Genomic DNA, 17,292 nt, shown 5'->3' with positions numbered 1-17,292 from the left:
AGGAGCCTTGGTGGGCTCTTGAAATAGAGGAGAAGCCTTATCTTGTTGGGGTGGTGTTGTGCTTTCGTCGGTTGGTGGCGGCTGAGCTTCCACAGGACCCACGGTACGGTTTCTTAATGTTATGAGATGAACTTGAGCCTTTGGGTTTTTTTCGGTATTACTTGGTAACGCGCCTTGTGGCCTCTCAGAGAAATTTTGAGCTAGTTGACTTATTTGTTTTTCAATATTTTGTATACTAGCTTGTTGATTTCTAAAATTTGATTCCAATTGTTGAAACCGATCCGAGTTTTTCTTTTCAGTGTCGAAGATGAGGCGAGATATAGTATCTTCAAGCCTTTCTCGTCCACCTTGTTGTTGAGGGAAATTTTGTGACTCATTTCTTGGTTGTTGAAAGTTTGTTCATTAATTTAGACTTTGTTGGTTACTACTATTGCCAGGTTCTCTCCAACCAAGGTTAGGGTGGTTACGCCATCCTTGGTTGTAGGTACCCGTTGGGGGACCCGACGGCCTAGGTCTATTATCAATGTAGTTTACCGACTCTGTTTGATCATCTGTTTCTTTCATACAACTCCAATTTTCATGTGGCCCACCACACCCTTCGCAAGCCATTACCGAGACCGTTTTTGTCATTTCTAGCTTTTTAATTTTTGAAGAAAGGGCCTCGATTTGGGCTTGTAAAGAAGTGCTTTCATCAACCTTATGGGCGCCCGGGGCAATAGATTTATTGCCTCGGGGAGTGTGCCACTGAAAATTGGTTTGAGCAATTTCCTCGATTTGATTGTATATTTCATGTGGGCAGCGATTACCTAAAAGTCCCCCGGAGCTAGAGTCAAGTGTCTGTCTCGTGTGCGGCAACAACCCATTATAGAAAGTGGACACTTGTTGCCATACCGCAAGACCGTGATGGGGACACTTGCGCAATAGCTCCTTGAACCTTTCCCAAGTTTCATATAAGGATTCCCTATCCTCTTGTGAATATGTATTAATTTCAGTCATTAATTTAGCCGTTTTAGCGGGAGGGAAATACTTATATAGAAATTTTTGGGCTAGTTCATCCCAGGTGTTTACCGAACCAACTGGGAGGGCGTTGAGCGAAGCTTTTGCTCGGTCTTTTAATGAAAATGGAAACATTCGGAGGCGGATGGCGTCATTTGATGCTCCATTGATCCGAAAGGTATCACATATTTCTAAGAAATTAGTAATATGTAGATGGGGATCCTCGTACGCAAGCCCATGAAAGGTTGCGGAGTTTTGAAGCATTTGTATCAAATGTGGCTGAAGTTCGAAGTTGTTGGCTTCGACATTCGGTGCATTGATAGCGGCGCCGAGATTACCTATGGTGGGTCGTAGGTAATCCATGAGGGTACGTTGGTCCGCCATTGGAAGTGGGTCCCCCGAAACCTTCTCTTGGTTTTTAGCTTTAAGTCTTTTTCTGAGAAAGCGTTCGGGTTCTTCTAGAGGTTCTTTTATGTCTTTATTGGAACTGGAGCTCACACACTACGAAGAGGGTGGCATCTGGTTCTAAATCCTGCAATAAAAACAGAAAAGAATGTTGGTCAGAAAGTTCACCACGGCCCCATGCTCACTGAACACGGCCCGTGGTCGGAGATACAGCGATTGTTTTCCGGATCCCTGTTACTGGAAAGTTGGACACGGCCTCGTGTTGCACCGACACGGCCCCGTGCTCAGCCCTCTGTAACTCGGAAAATAAAAACTGCCAGTGATACTGCTGGGCACGGCCCGTGTCCGACCAGGCACGGCCCGTGCTGAGTTCTGCAGAAGTTGAAAAATTAAGAAAATCCTAAAAAATAAAAAGAAAATAAAAAAAATGATTAGGCCGTTGATTCCTAACTTTCTTAAAATCCTTGTGTCCCCGGCAGCGGCGCCAAAAACTTGATGCGTGTCAGTGTGTATATGTTTTAGGTATATATTTTAAGCCCTTTTTGTCACACCCCTAATTTCCACGTGTCACTGGTGGGCCCGGTGGGGGAGTATCGTGACGTAGTTGATATCATCATAGTCAAACAACACAAATTATAATGCACAGCGGAAGCAATAAAATAGATTTATTTCAACCATATAAAATGTAATATCCAGTATCACATAGTAGCTGAAATAGATCCACATGCGGATCAACATAAAAAGGAAAATTGTTCAACAGATGAATGGCATCCCAAGCTTGCGAGACTCTAACGATGCTAAGGAGTAACCAGCGTATTACGTGTAGAACCTGCACTTAATCTTTTTGGGGAAAATACGTCAGTTTACACTGGTAAATACAATTTAACTGACTCATTTTGAAAATGTTGTAAAAATTGATTTAAATGCACATGGCACAAAACTTCTTATAACTTGGGATAACTAATTAAATCTAATCTTGTAAAAGAATTAAATGTTTGTTATGCGTTCAGTCGCCCGGTTCGTGCCAGGTTTAAGGTTAATAGACACACCACGTAGTATAAATCCGTGGCGGGAAACCAACGGTTATACCTTAAATAATATGGACACATTGTCGGGTGTACGCCTACACCCGCGTGTCAAGGTCGTGGCCATTTCGTAAAATAATGTCAAGGATATCCGGGACATGGTCATTAAACTCCCAAAGGCGTAAAACAAACAAAACTAAATTTTAAACGGGTCACATTGATAATACCCAACTACTAATGAGTTAGGGTTAATTGCCCGACCAAGCGGTATTTTATATACCGTACCCCAAGCCCGTATAAGGGAAAATAAGTTAAAAGTATTTACCTGAGAAAGTATAAAACCACAATAAGCAAATGTAAGTGTCTTTTACTGGTCTCCCATTCTGGAACGAAGGTTTATAATAACCTATTAGAATCCTAACGGGTCTTTTAATATAGCCTAAGCTTAGACCGGTTAGTTTCAAGGAATAAATACAGTTTAATCGCATGGAAGGCAAAAACCAGGAAGGAATGTGATTTAGACCCAAAAAGTTTGGAGACTTGTATATTATGGGTAAACTAAGCACATTATGGATTTTGAGATAAAGATGATATGGTTTGACCCGTTTCGGCTAACACGCGTAAACTAGTTACATAAGCCGATCCGAACGCGAAAGTGCGTAACGGGTAACCATATAAATCATATACAAGTTTCCTGAGATTATATGCAGCAAATATGTTGTGATATCAGCAAGATATGTCCTATTATGCCCCAAATGATTTTAAACTCAAATTACGCCTCATAAGGGCATTTTGGTCATTTAAAAGGGTATAAAAGAGTTAAACTAGCAATCTGAGTTATATATCTGAATAAATCAGTAAATATACTTAGTTAACCATGTTATAACAATATATTATCAAATATATGTGAATTTTATTAATTATAACCATCTTATGCACCGAAAGGGCATTTTGGTAATTTCACATAAGCCTAAAAGGTCAAAACTAGAAATCTGAGTTTGAAACCTTAGACTATCCACTATCACAACCCAATCCAACCAAACCTTTTATTAAAAAACTAATTTCTCTTTCCTCCATATACACAACCCAACCCAATCTTACTTTTCACTCACATTCACAACCCAACCTACACCAATATTTTATTAAATATATATAATTTATAATTATTGTTTATTACAAAAAATTATATTGATAACAACTTAAATAATAGAAAAGAAAAAATATATATTATAATATTTAGCAACCGTTTGCAACCTTTGGTTGTCCCACCAAACCGTTTGAAGCATAAATTAATTTTTACATTTTTAAATTGCAAATGTTTTTTTGTCTTTTTGTAAATGTGGCAACCGGTTGGTGAAACCGATCACCATAGTGGGTAGTCTTAGTGTACTGTTATAATATAAATTTTTACTAAATATATCAGTAGGTATTCACTCTTATACATATAAACTAGTTTTGACATAGACTATGTCGTAAAAGTGCCTAAAAAGGCGATTTGGAGCCATTTCCGGGTTTACAAAGAAAAGCTGATATTTTTATAATTCCAGAAGACTCAAAATAATATATTTAATATAACAAATCAGTAGGAAAAGGTTTGAGGTCAAAAGGATTCATAAAACTCATTTTATAGCCCAAAAGGGCAAAATCGGCATTAGCCGAATTAAGCTTAAAATTCTAAGTTATGCTTAGCCTAAAAATAAATAAAAATCTTTAAACTTCCCAAAATATTATTATATATCAGTGGGTATAAAGTTTTGTATAAAAATTTGGGTTTAGATAGGCTATATGCAATTTACGCCATTTAATTACTAAGAAAGCTCCTAATTACGCTAATGAGCATAACTTTAATTCTAGACCTCAAACTGATGTCAAATTTCGGTTACAAGTTTATAATTCAGTAACTAAGGTGTTTACCCTTTCATATTTTCAAAAATCACATTTTATGGATATTTAGGCATAATGGTCAACATATGGGCATTTAACGGAAATTTGCATAATAATTAGGCAACTAGTGAACTAAGCCGTATAATCACAGAGGGTTATACTAACATGTTACTAGGTCCAAAAGAAGCTCTAAGGCAATCTTAAACTTGACTAAAACGGGTCAGAACTGAAAGTCAAAGTGAAAGTCAAACTATGCGACTTTCGGTTCCAAACCGGGTCTAAACAGAAATTGTCGAGTTGAACATGTTGGGACATGTTCTTACATTAGTTACCAAGTTATTTTAATGATCAAACAGGTTGCATGTATCCTACATTGCTAATTATGAGTTAATTTGGATTTAAACATTCTGTTGACTTTTTAAAGTATACTTTGACTCGACAATTAACATGGTTAGAGTGGGTATCTGGAAATACCCTTTTAAGGGTTTGTTACCCACATAATTACCTACTTATAGGTATTTTTAATTCGAGATATTACTGAGTAATTATGAACTAATCTCGAAGTCAAACCTTAATTACGATGGTTTGACTTTTAGCTAATTAACTAAGCTAAAATGGATTAAAGAGGATTAGGATCACTTACAATGGTCCTAAATAGGATTAGAGACTTAAGGGAATCTTGGTTGCTGTCCAGAGAAGCTCCAAGGTGCTTGAACAAGAATGCAAGTGAGCAAGTCCAAATGGTCACAACTCAAGCTTCTTATATAATGCACCTCATGGCTCAAGATCATGCCAAGTGACCCTACATGTGACAACCCTCACTAAATCAGGTATCCGTACGACTTAATTAATAATTAATTACCGCTTAATTACTGTGCTTGATTGAAATTGTGAATGAACTACTACTTGAAATACTGATACAGGTATATACTTGCATCATACTCTATTTGCTGTCACTCCATGATTTATATACTGAACTCTAGTGACAATCTTGATGCACAAAAGCACAGTAGCACTATGAACGGATAACCTATTAAATATGCTGATATAGCCAGCATCAGGCAGTCACTGCCTCTAAGGCCTGTATGAGCCAGAAATAATTTGCTACACTAGAAGAGAGTGTAGGGATATAAGGGTTGTAGAACTGCGTCACTAGGAATAAGTTACAGTGACCGGATGTGCCTAAAACGTACTCTAAGTACAAAATTCAGCACTTTAACTAAAAATTCAGCATTTGGTTAACTAATAAAGTGCCAAATCATGAGAAAATATTACTAGAACACTTTCCAAAGTGTCGGGAATAAGTTGTGTCACTAAAAATAGTATTAACGACACTTTAAAATTTTTTTATGCACTTTAACGGATCACTATCCAACCGAACAACCGAACTTTACCCGGAACATGAAAATATTGCCATTTACATTGTTTATCTTTTTCTGAGCCAGTTAGGGTCCCTGAATACCCTAACACCCGCTATAACGCATGACACACTAGTAACCGGGTTAATCCCTAAACTAACTTAACTTGACTTAACTAATACCTAATGTTTAGTTGAAAACCAACCGGATCAACCCCCCCCCCCCAACCGAACTCGTCCCCTTTGGGGGACACCCATGTCCTTTCTTGATTATTTAATTCATTAGTGTCTAATATCTAAGAGACACTTAATCCATTGGACCATGATCATATGAAAATGCCTATAAGATCATCACTTGACACACTAAACACTTCACCACTCAAACACCAACACACACTCTCTCCCTCTCTTCACAAAGCTCTCGGCCGAACTCCCCTATATCATCCATCCATTTCTCGATTTTGTTCAAGCTATTTCAAGTGACTACAAGTGTTGAGGATCACATAAGAGGAGGCTTGGTGCATTCAGAAGGCGAAGGACCTCATCTCATTTCTTTTATCCACTCATTCTTCGACTAGAATCTTCCCTAGCCTCGAGCTAGTAGTAAGTTACTATAAACACCCTCTCGATCTATTTGAAAGTGGTTAAAACGATATATGACGGATAAAACTCGTAAACATACAAGATGAGATGTAAAAGTGTACTAAAAATGATGAATATGTTGGTTAATAGAACAAGGGTTGTGTAAATCTTGTAAGATTTGTTTTGTGTAACTATTTAGTGCCGATCTATGTTGTGGTAGCTCGGATCATCGTCTAACCCGGATTGGTCATGATCATGGATCATGACATAGAGTTTGTTTAAAGGTAACAAGGGTTAAGTGATGAAATTCTACCACACACGAATCATGAACTTGTGTAAAAACGATTTTTCTTATGAAATAGTGTTTAAAACTAGTAGATCTACGGATCTACAAGCGGTATTTTCAAAGGACCAAGTGTCAAAGAAATCATATTTTCCGAAACCGGATCTTACACAAACAAGAATGATTTTTAAAACACACAAGTGTGTAAACACTTGTGTAACGCTAAGTTTCGACAAAGAACTAGTCTTGTCAAATTTTACAAGAAGTTGTAAAGATAGAATTTCTTTAAAAACGAGGCTTTTACGAAACCGGATTGATTTATACAAAGATTCACTAAAAGTAATGGGATTTACTTCATATTCCGGACAAACCACAAGTTCGTGTAATTTTTGCGATTTACATATATATTGACTAGTTTGATGGGTTGGAAATTGTTTTGGTGGAACGAGAAAATTGTTGATTTGAATTATAAAAGAAAATGATACGCTTGAAAGCTTGGCCACCTCCAGTTACAGGGGAAACTCTGGCGAAATTTTTCTAAAAACCTAACACTTAAAAGCATTTTCATCACAAGTGTTACAAATGTATTTTTGACTTGTTTTCAACATATAAATTTCGCCACGACGATTATTTACAAAATATCGGAGGTGGGATTTTCACAAAATAAAAGCACGATAAATATATATTTTCATAACGTCACTTGTAAAATTTTTATGATTATTCTGTAAACTATACAAATATTATTTTAGGGTAAAAATAATATTACCGAGTGCTAACGATTCCAAAATATTACGAACGCCTCTACGATAAATATTTAAGTTACAACGGTATGGTTACTACCACCCAACTTTTAAAACATAACTTACGCATTTAAGAAAATATTTATGAACGCGTATTTTTGTCAAAGTATTATTTTGGGAAAATCATATGTGTTAAAATATAATATTTTTGAGAAAAATATTTATATTTTGAAGAAAGGATAAAATATATATTAAGTGAGACTTAATAATATATTTCAAAGTTATACGAACGCACATGTATTAAATCCCCCATCCTTGGGAAGGAAAATAATTACCAAGTATTTACAAAATGTAAACACGAAATAGTTGTCTAACTGTTTCCCAAAAACTTAAACCATAAAGCTAAGGCACGGCCGTCCGTCTAATAGAGTTAGTACGTGTAGGTCGTCGCACAGCTGCTTGATCAGGAGATATACTTGGTAGAGACGCACCACTGTGAGTTCATGTCCCCCTTTTCTCTTAACTGTTTTCAGTTTTCTAAACTGCGGGGGTGAAATACATGTTACTATGATTACGAATATTTCTTACATGGTATGGTTAGCGTAAGGAGGGTTATTATTTAGATCATGTGAGTGGGTAGGCGGTAACTTGAGGCCATTAATCCTCATAGTAGGACCGAGGGGCAGGAGCGGTAGATCTATCTGGGTGTAGCGAGCCCAGCCCCAGGCCCAGCATAACGGACCTCGGGGTGACTTTGTACCCAACGCATAAATCTGCTAGGTTTGAGTCTTCCTACTTGCACTTCACACATATCGATGGCCTTGCAAACCATTGGTGATCTCTTTTTCCTTATTTGCTACATACAAGGATCTTATACTTACAAAGGTTTTACTTACTCACTGCACATGAACTTGCTCAACAATTTTTGTTGACTTTTCCAACTTACATGTATTTCAGGTAATTAAGGATCTGGCATGGTATGATACGTTTTCACGCTGCATAAGAGAAATAAGGTCATCCTAGTTTAAGGGTCGTGGCTCTTGCCTGGACGAGCCACCGCTCTTAAACTACGTCTGCTTTATGTTTGTGGTTATGAATTCTGTACAATGTTTTTATGTTATTAGGTTGTAATCTCCGTTGCATGTGTCGGTACTTTAAAACAATGTTGTGATACTTTTATTTTGAAACTTAAATCAATGGATGATCTTGCATGGTTTTATTTTCATATAGCTTTGTTATGATTAAGCTATGGTATTAAGAAGTCACACCAAATTAACCACGCTTCCGCAAAGCCAGGGTGTGACAGCTTGGTATCAGAGCTCTGATCATAGCGAACTAGGATTCCTTCTCGAGTCTAGACTATGATCACTAGGGCTCTCACGAAAACATTTTTACTGCATACCACTTATGTCCAGATCCAAAACGTTTTTACAAACAAATGTTGAGCACATTCTCTTTATTATTTATAGGCTCAGTCTGGGAGGCTGAGGCTCGGTCTGGGAGGCCGAGGCTCGGTCTAGGAGACCGAGGTAGTTGTCTAGTGGGACTAGGAAGAGCAGTCTGAGAGGCTGGGAGAATTTGGCTAGTGGGACTAGGAAGAGCAGTCTGAGAGGCTGGGAGAATTTGGCTAGTGGGACTAGGAAGAGCAGTCTGAGAGGCTGGGAGAATTTGGCTAGCGGGACTACGTAGAGCAGTCTGGGAGGCTGGGAGGCTAGTGGGACTAGGAAGATCAGTCTGGGAGGCTGGGAGGCTAGTGGGAGTAGGAGAACTATTTGATTGCTTAATTGGTGACTAATGTGTTTATTTGACTATGTGATTGATTACTTGTGCATGTGTGTGTTTGTGTTACAAGACGGCATGGCCTCCTCTTCAGATACTGAAGTGACGGACACCTTGGATCCTTTAGCAATCGTGTCGGACGATGAGATTATGACAGAAAGTGAGGTACACACTTCGGGTACCACCAGCACGGATGAGGATGATTTCCAACTCTTCTCGCTACCCGGTGCTGCCGCCGAGCTCGCCGATGGCCCTTTGGCCAAGGACATACCACTCGTAGAGATCCCTGCCCCCATACCTTTGGCCGTTTATCCTGCTTACGATATACTTCTCGATGCCGACGCTGATGATGACGTCGATCTGTTTGATGACGAGCCCCTAGAGGATGATGTTCAGGGCGAGGCCCTCCTAGCTGCTGGTGATCTTTTGCTGCTCACAGATGCTCCCGCTGAGGAGTCACCTGCTCACTCACCCGTCCCGGACTCTTTCGAGTCTGTGGCCTCCGTACCGTCACACACTCAGAGTGCGCAGCACTTTTCTCATGGTTCAGATCCTGATAGGGCATCCCCTGTAGCCCCTGCCCCTAGCTTTGCTTTCGATCACGATGTTGAGGAGGATTCCGATCCTGTCGTTCCCCCAGGACTCGACCCAGATCAGGAGATCGAGTTTATACCACTGGATCAGTCTATGGAGGACCCGGTTGACCCAGTTGGCCCAGTTGATCCCATTGACCATGCATTTGATTTAAGATGGCGTTCGATGACCCCGAGCCTGCCGCAGCCCCCGAGCCAGTAGTTGCTCCAGACCCCGTATTCGAGCATGACCCTATTCATGCTGATGTACCCGCTGTTGATCCTTGATTGATGATGTACCTATCGATGATCATCCTATTGTTGCTCCACTGTTGAAGGATGAGCATGCTGCTGATGCCCCATGTTGATGCTCCCCTACATTGCTGATATTCCTGCTGATCCTGTTATTGCCCATTTTCCTGACCCTGTGCCTGTACAGTTCGATCATGCGCCTTTTTGCGATCCAAGTTGATCCTCGATACGCGCACACCCGAAATGGGTGGATAGACGATGACAATGGCTACCCACTTTTCATGGTACCTGTTACATCCCCTGTGACTCCTGTTTTAGCCCTGTTTCAGTTCCTATGGATGCACCTTTGTTCCCACACTCACCACTGACGCTCACCACACCGTTACATGACCCGGAGCCTGCACTTGAGCCAGCTACTACACCATTTGAGACGGCTTGATATTGCACCTGCTGAACCTACACCTATACGTGATCACGATCCTGTTTCTTTTTAGTCTGCCAAACGTTGCACCCCTTATATCTACCTGCATCAGGCAACCCCCCCTCATTTGTGGAGAGGTTCATTTTTCCCTTGTGCAGATCGATGCCCGTTGCGCCATTGTGCCTAACACCTTCTGTCAAGACATATCGCGCCTAGTAGAGATGCTCCAGGCCGCACCGCTTGCTACATTCACCTCTAAAACGCTCGATAAGCCGATTTGATGGTCCCTATAAACGCACTATGCTAACTATAAACCCTTACCATTTCTCGCATTGTGAAAAATGCACACAGGATAAGTTGCTACTGTAACATCAACTGCAGTTAAGGATATGAGTCACGGAACGTTGAAGATTGAGCTGACACCACAAAGGGCAACGTTAAACGCAAAACATTACATAACCAAAAACATGAGTTAAGGGTCTACATCACAAGACAGCATATTGTCTGAAAACTTTAAGTAAAACACCACGTCCTCCACCAGCATGCCTTGATCCGCCACGTACATCAGGATCCCTTTTTTGCCCTTGACCTCTGATATTCCACCGTCCCCAGGATTTTTGATGATCGTTCCTTTTACCATTAAGCGGCAAATAAGTTAACTACTTCGAGGAATATACAAGCTCGCGAAGGAATTCAAGCATGTCGACAGTTTACTTCTTTTTCCTTCCCCACCTTAGTCACCAGAAATATCGGTGTCTGGATAACGCAGATTGCGTTACGATTGGGTAGAGACCCCAAGATTGTGGAGATTTGTGAAGACTACGTCTGACTACGTAATTTAGACATGCGGATATACTTGTTGGGCAAGGGTAGGGAGACCCGGTGACCCTGATAATGCGATACCTTTTGTAAGACGATGAAATCGAAACCGGAAAAAAAAACGATGGGAACCAATTGCCATTAAGCATGTGCTAAAACATTATGGCCAATAATCAACGAAAGCTCAGTCGCCATGTCGTTGCTAAATTCGATCAGTAACGCTTATGTGCGAACTGAAATTTTAATACTACATGTTTACCTGCTATACTTTCATTAAACGAAACCCTCAAATTACGTATGAATGTTATGATTTTGATGCAATGTGCTTACCCGTTTAATGAAAACCTAATCGTAAGATGTGATACCAATATAACAGGAATGTGCTATGACTGAGAAACACGTGTTTGTTTGATATACTTTCGGTAAACATGATTCTAATTACTTGCTTAATAAATTACGTGATGTGTAATATGATGACTTAAATATGTGAGATACATGTATTCCAAACGACTATTTACGTTCCCTGAATCGAAGAGACCTAACTAACATGAACTTCTTCCTAGAAGATGTCGCATCAAGAGACCACCCGACTGACTGAGGCAGAATGGTTAGCGCACGCCTCTCGAGTCAGAGCTCGGCACGAGGTTCTTCGCTACAAACATGGCGAAGGTGCCTCAGGGAGAAACCTACCTAACGGTAATGTTTATGTCACCTAAGACATATTACGACACGTTTGGAAAGTCCCCAAAGTGCCTCGCTAATACCTTTGGTGATGATGAATTCTTGGATACAGGTTGTACCTACCAGCATTTCCTAGAATGCAACCCTCTGAATTTCGGTGGCACGGGAGGTGCCAGAGCTTTTGTAAAATGGGCTGAGAATGTGGATGCGGTTGTGCAAATGAGTGGTTGCACGCCAGAGCAGCAAGTCCCGTACGTTTCCGGATTGCTACAAGATGGAGCTCTATTATGGTGGGACCGTAAGGTTCGAGAATTGGGCGAGGCTGTAGCATATGCGATATCATGGAGCGAGCTGAGAGAAATAATGCGTAAGGAGTACGGTTCTCAGAAGGATATCCAAGGGCTGGAACTAGAGTTCTGGGAGCTACAGAAGGAAGGTCCAGATGTGGTGAAGCACGTGCGAAGGCTTTACGATTTGTCGCGAGTCATTCCGTACCTAGTAGAACCCGAGTTGAAGAGAATGGAGCAATCCATTTGGGAACTGACACCTCAAGCCTTGAGCTTGATGATGGTATCAACGCCACCATCACCCGAGATTGCCCATGTGATAGGACTGGAGCTCACTAAGGAAGCACTTAGGCTGGTGAAACTTTCGATCCCGGACGAGAAAAAGGAAACACTAGTGGAGACATCTGGGAGGAACAAAAGGAAGCTCGGTGAATTTCAGGGAGGTGATCAGGCAAATGAGAAGAATAAGGCCAAAAAGGGAAAGATGTACCTGGGTAATCTACCTAAGTGTGAAGTATGCCAGCGCCATCATAACGAGAAGTGCGGTAATAGGAAGTGTGATAACTGTGGTAAAAGGGGACACGACAGGGAAACGTGTTGGCAGGAGACGAAAAGAGGAAAGGAAGGTTGTAACTGCGGTGGTATGGGGCACCTTGGGAAGGATTGCCCAAGGGAGATTAACCAAGACCATGAAGGAGCTTCCAACACCGGAGCTAGTGAAGCATGCTAGGATCCAGATAGGGTCGCTGGTACGTTCTTTATCAACCCAAAATTTTGCATTCACGTTATCCGATACCAGTGTCGACCATAGCCCCGCATCTCGTGAAATTAGGAATCTACTTAGAGTAAGTTAGGTGACCCACTATTAATGAGGCTAGTTAATAAACGACCTCGACGTAGTAACTAGGACGAAACCGCGATCGAACAACCAAGCGGATAATCATTATCCGCATCCCGGAGTTGAACGACGAAGCAATCATGACTCGTGAGGAAAGATACGCCTTTACAAACTACAAATTTCTTGAAGGCATGAAGGATAATGCATAAAGAATATGTTGTTTCTTGGCCCATGTCGGGGACAGGAGGAGCCGAAGAACTAAAGCACGAAGATCTTCTTATTATAAGGAAATGCCCTAAGGTCTTCCCCGAGGATTTGCCAGTATGTTCTCTCCCACGGCTAATCATGTTCACATCAGATAAATACCCGGCGTCGCACCTGCAGTCAATACCCCTCAACGACTTACATCTTCGGGAACGCAAGGATTTGACAGTAAAGCTTCAGAAGTTGATAGAGGAGGAAGATAACAGACCAAAAATCCCCTGTTGGGAAAACCCCATATCTGCTCGTCAACAAGAAGGATGATGATTTTCAAGTAAACGTCAGCTATCAGGAGCCGAATGAGCTGACCCACCAGAGTCAGTGACTCTTGCTAAAAATTAGCAGACCTCTTACACAACTGACTATGATGATCCAACTACTACTACACGACCGATCGACGATCGAGCATCGTCAGCGGAGAAATTCAGGGAATATACCAGGATGAAATTGTGGGACAATGATTGTGCTTAAACAAAATGCTGCTTCCTACACAATGAATAAACCAGATCCACACGAGGTGCGGAATCCAGAGAAAAAAAAAACTAGAAACCTTACATCTAGGAACCATATCTGTCAACTCAGTCAAACATCATTAACTTGACCAACTTGTCATTGCAGTTAACGAGCCCGAAGGTACTTAAATTTTCTTCCGTTGAAGTCTTCACTTTCACTCCTAACAAGTAGAAATTTGCATTTCTGCTCCCCTCAAGTAGTTGCATCACGTTGTTTTCCTTCACTGAGAGCGAACGCACGTTTGCTTCGTATTTTTGGTCACTTCTTCGTTTTAGTAAGAACGCATCGCTTCATTACTTGAAAACCTATATATAACCCATGCGCCATTTGCTACGCATGCGGCTTCATTTCGAATAAGCGTTTCATGAATGTTCAGATATTACGTTGTCAAATCAAATTACCGGTTTGCGATTCGAATGACCTACACTTTTGTCATTGTTGACTCTTTTGTTATCAAGTCAACACACTTATTGAAACCACATTCTTGCAAGTTACATGTTTGCTATCATGTCAAGATTTCCTTGTTGATATGTACGTTTATTGTTTGGTTACGTTGAAACTAGGTTCAACTGCTTGAACTTATCCAGTTCACATGTTTAATTTGAGACGCCATATGATGCATTGAGAGCATCATATTCAAATACTTTGGCACAGATTCTTTTGTTTCAAGTCGTAGTAGACTTATTTGGTCTATGACTCCACTAAATCGTTGATAGATTTCGATACCTTACAGTGATACTTTCACAGAATTGAAGCTTGCGCTTATCTGACTACTCACTTCGTACACGGATTTAATTGATTATTTGACAACGTGCCCTAAATCCGTTTTCTTTATCACAATTAAATCACTCTCAACACACACTTGCGTGCTGAGTCGAAAGGTACATAAATCCATTTCATATCATGGTGTACCCCTTAACGATCCTCTCGTTATCAATCAAACGCCTTGCAGTGCTTAGTTTCATCTTCCAGCTTGTTTCGGAACACCTTCATCTGGCCTCAAACTTGGTGATTTTGTTCAGTCACCGCTATTTCAAATCTTGTCGTTGCGATACCTTGTGGTGTCAATACAAACTTGCAGCTTGTGCTAATCATGGTCAACCGTTTCACGCAAAAATACATAAACTTTCGTTGACTTGACATTTAAATATACCTGATGCAACTACAAATCAAAGCAAGAATACACCAGATTCATTTGTACTCATTCGGTGTATTCTCGCAGTTCAAAATGATTCAACGCACTGAACCTTGCCACTCATCGAGTTGGGAGTTAACAGATCACTTTACCATTTCATTTGAGTTGATAATTTTTGAATTTATATAGAGGGTGCTATGTTTCGTGAAAACTCGCTGGGGTACTGCGATCGGACATTTGAGGATCTTATTAGTTGAAACTCCTCTCTTGTGGACCCCCCTGCTAGCTGGAATGCATTAGGATATACGTAAAGCACGTTTTGTACTTCTAACATCAACTGCTATGAGCACCCACCTTCTTAACCCTAGGTGCGAATTGTTAAATATTCTTGGACCCACCAAGTGTGAGTAGGGTTTGATTCGGTTTGATGACTATCTACCTCGATGTTAATTATATATATACATGTGTGACGTGACCATAAGGAGTTAAGGTAGTACAAATTTCAAGGACGAAATTTTTCTAACGGGGGGAGAATGTGACAACCCTCACTAAATCAGGTATCCGTACGACTTAATTAATAATTAATTACCGCTTAATTACTGTGCTTGATTGAAATTGTGAATGAACTACTACTTGAAATACTGATACAGGTATATACTTGCATCATACTCTATTTGCTGTCACTCCATGATTTATATACTGAACTCTAGTGACAATCTTGATGCACAAAAGCACAGTAGCACTATGAACGGATAACCTATTAAACATGCTGATATAGCCAGCATCAGGCAGACACTGCCTCTAAGGCCTGTATGAGCCAGAAATAATTTGCTACACTAGAAGAGAGTGTAGGGATATAAGGGTTGTAGAACTGCGTCACTAGGAATAAGTTACAGTGACCGGATGTGCCTAAAACGTACTCTAAGTACAAAATTCAGCACTTTAACTAAAAATTCAGCATTTGGTTAACTAATAAAGTGCCAAATCATGAGAAAATATTACTAGAACACTTTCCAAAGTGTCGGGAATAAGTTGTGTCACTAAAAATAGTGTTAACGACACTTTAAAGCATTGTTAAGCACTTTAACGGATCACTATCCAACCGAACAACCGAACTTTACCCGGAACATGAAAATATTGCCATTTACATTGTTTATCTTTTTCTGAGCCAGTTAGGGTCCCTGAATACCCTAACACCCGCTATAACGCATGACACACTAGTAACCGGGTTAATCCCTAAACTAACTTAACTTGACTTAACTAATACCTAATGTTTAGTTGAAAACCAACCGGATCAACCCCCCCCCCCAACCGAACTCGTCCCCTTTGGGGGACACCCATGTCCTTTCTTGATTATTTAATTCATTAGTGTCTAATATCTAAGAGACACTTAATCCATTGGACCATGATCATATGAAAATGCCTATAAGATCATCACTTGACACACTAAACACTTCACCACTCAAACACCAACACACACTCTCTCCCTCTCTTCACAAAACTCTCGGCCGAACTCCCCTATATCATCCATCCATTTCTCGATTTTGTTCAAGCTATTTCAAGTGACTACAAGTGTTGAGGATCACATAAGAGGAGGCTTGGTGCATTCGGAAGGCGAAGGACCTCATCTAATTTCTTTTATCCACTCATTCTTCGACTAGAATCTTCCCTAGCCTCGAGCTAGTAGTAAGTTACTATAAACACCCTCTCGATCTATTTGAAAGTGGTTAAAACGATATATGACGGATAAAACTTGTAAACATACAAGATGAGATGTAAAAGTGTACTAAAAATGATGAATATGTTGGTTAATAGAACAAGGGTTGTGTAAATCTTGTAAGATTTGTTTTGTGTAACTATTTAGTGCCGATCTATGTTGTGGTAGCTCGGATCATCGTCTAACCCGGATTGGTCATGATCATGGATCATGACATAGAGTTTATTTAAAGGTAACAAGGGTTAAGTGATGAAACTCTACCACACACGAATCATGAACTTGTGTAAAAACGATTTTTCTTATGAAATAGTGTTTAAAACTAGTAGATCTACGGATCTACAAGCGGTATTTTCAAAGGACCAAGTGTCAAAGAAATCATATTTTCCGAAACCGGATCCTACACAAACAAGAATGATTTTTAAAACACACAAGTGTGTAAACACTTGTGTAACGCTAAGTTTCGACAAAGAACTAGTCTTGTCAAATTTTACAAGAAGTTGTAAAGATAGAGTTTCTTTAAAAACGAGGCTTTTACGAAACCGGATTGATTTATACAAAGATTCACTAAAAGTAATGGGATTTACTTCATATTCCGGACAAACCACAAGTTCGTGTAATTTTTGCGATTTACATATATATTGACTAGTTTGATGGGTTGGAAATTGTTTTGGTGGAACGAGAAAATTGTTGATTTGAATTATAAAAGAAAATGATACGCTTGAAAGCTTGGCCACCTCCAGTTACA

The 17,292-nt window shown here is 40.2% G+C and overlaps 1 non-coding gene across 1 annotated transcript; it reads left to right on the top strand.

The window, feature by feature from the left end:
- The first annotated feature begins 895 nt into the window (after nucleotides 1–895).
- LOC118486938 lies at nucleotides 896–1,002 on the top strand. The gene has a single exon (XR_004880105.1). It is a non-coding gene; the product is annotated as a small nucleolar RNA R71 (small nucleolar RNA).
- Nucleotides 1,003–17,292: the final 16,290 nt, after the last annotated feature.

The sequence above is a fragment of the Helianthus annuus genome, chromosome 14 (genome assembly GCF_002127325.2).
Source record: "Helianthus annuus cultivar XRQ/B chromosome 14, HanXRQr2.0-SUNRISE, whole genome shotgun sequence".
Classification (NCBI taxonomy): Eukaryota; Viridiplantae; Streptophyta; class Magnoliopsida; order Asterales; family Asteraceae; genus Helianthus; species Helianthus annuus.
This window is presented reverse-complemented; position numbering and strand designations above follow the sequence as displayed.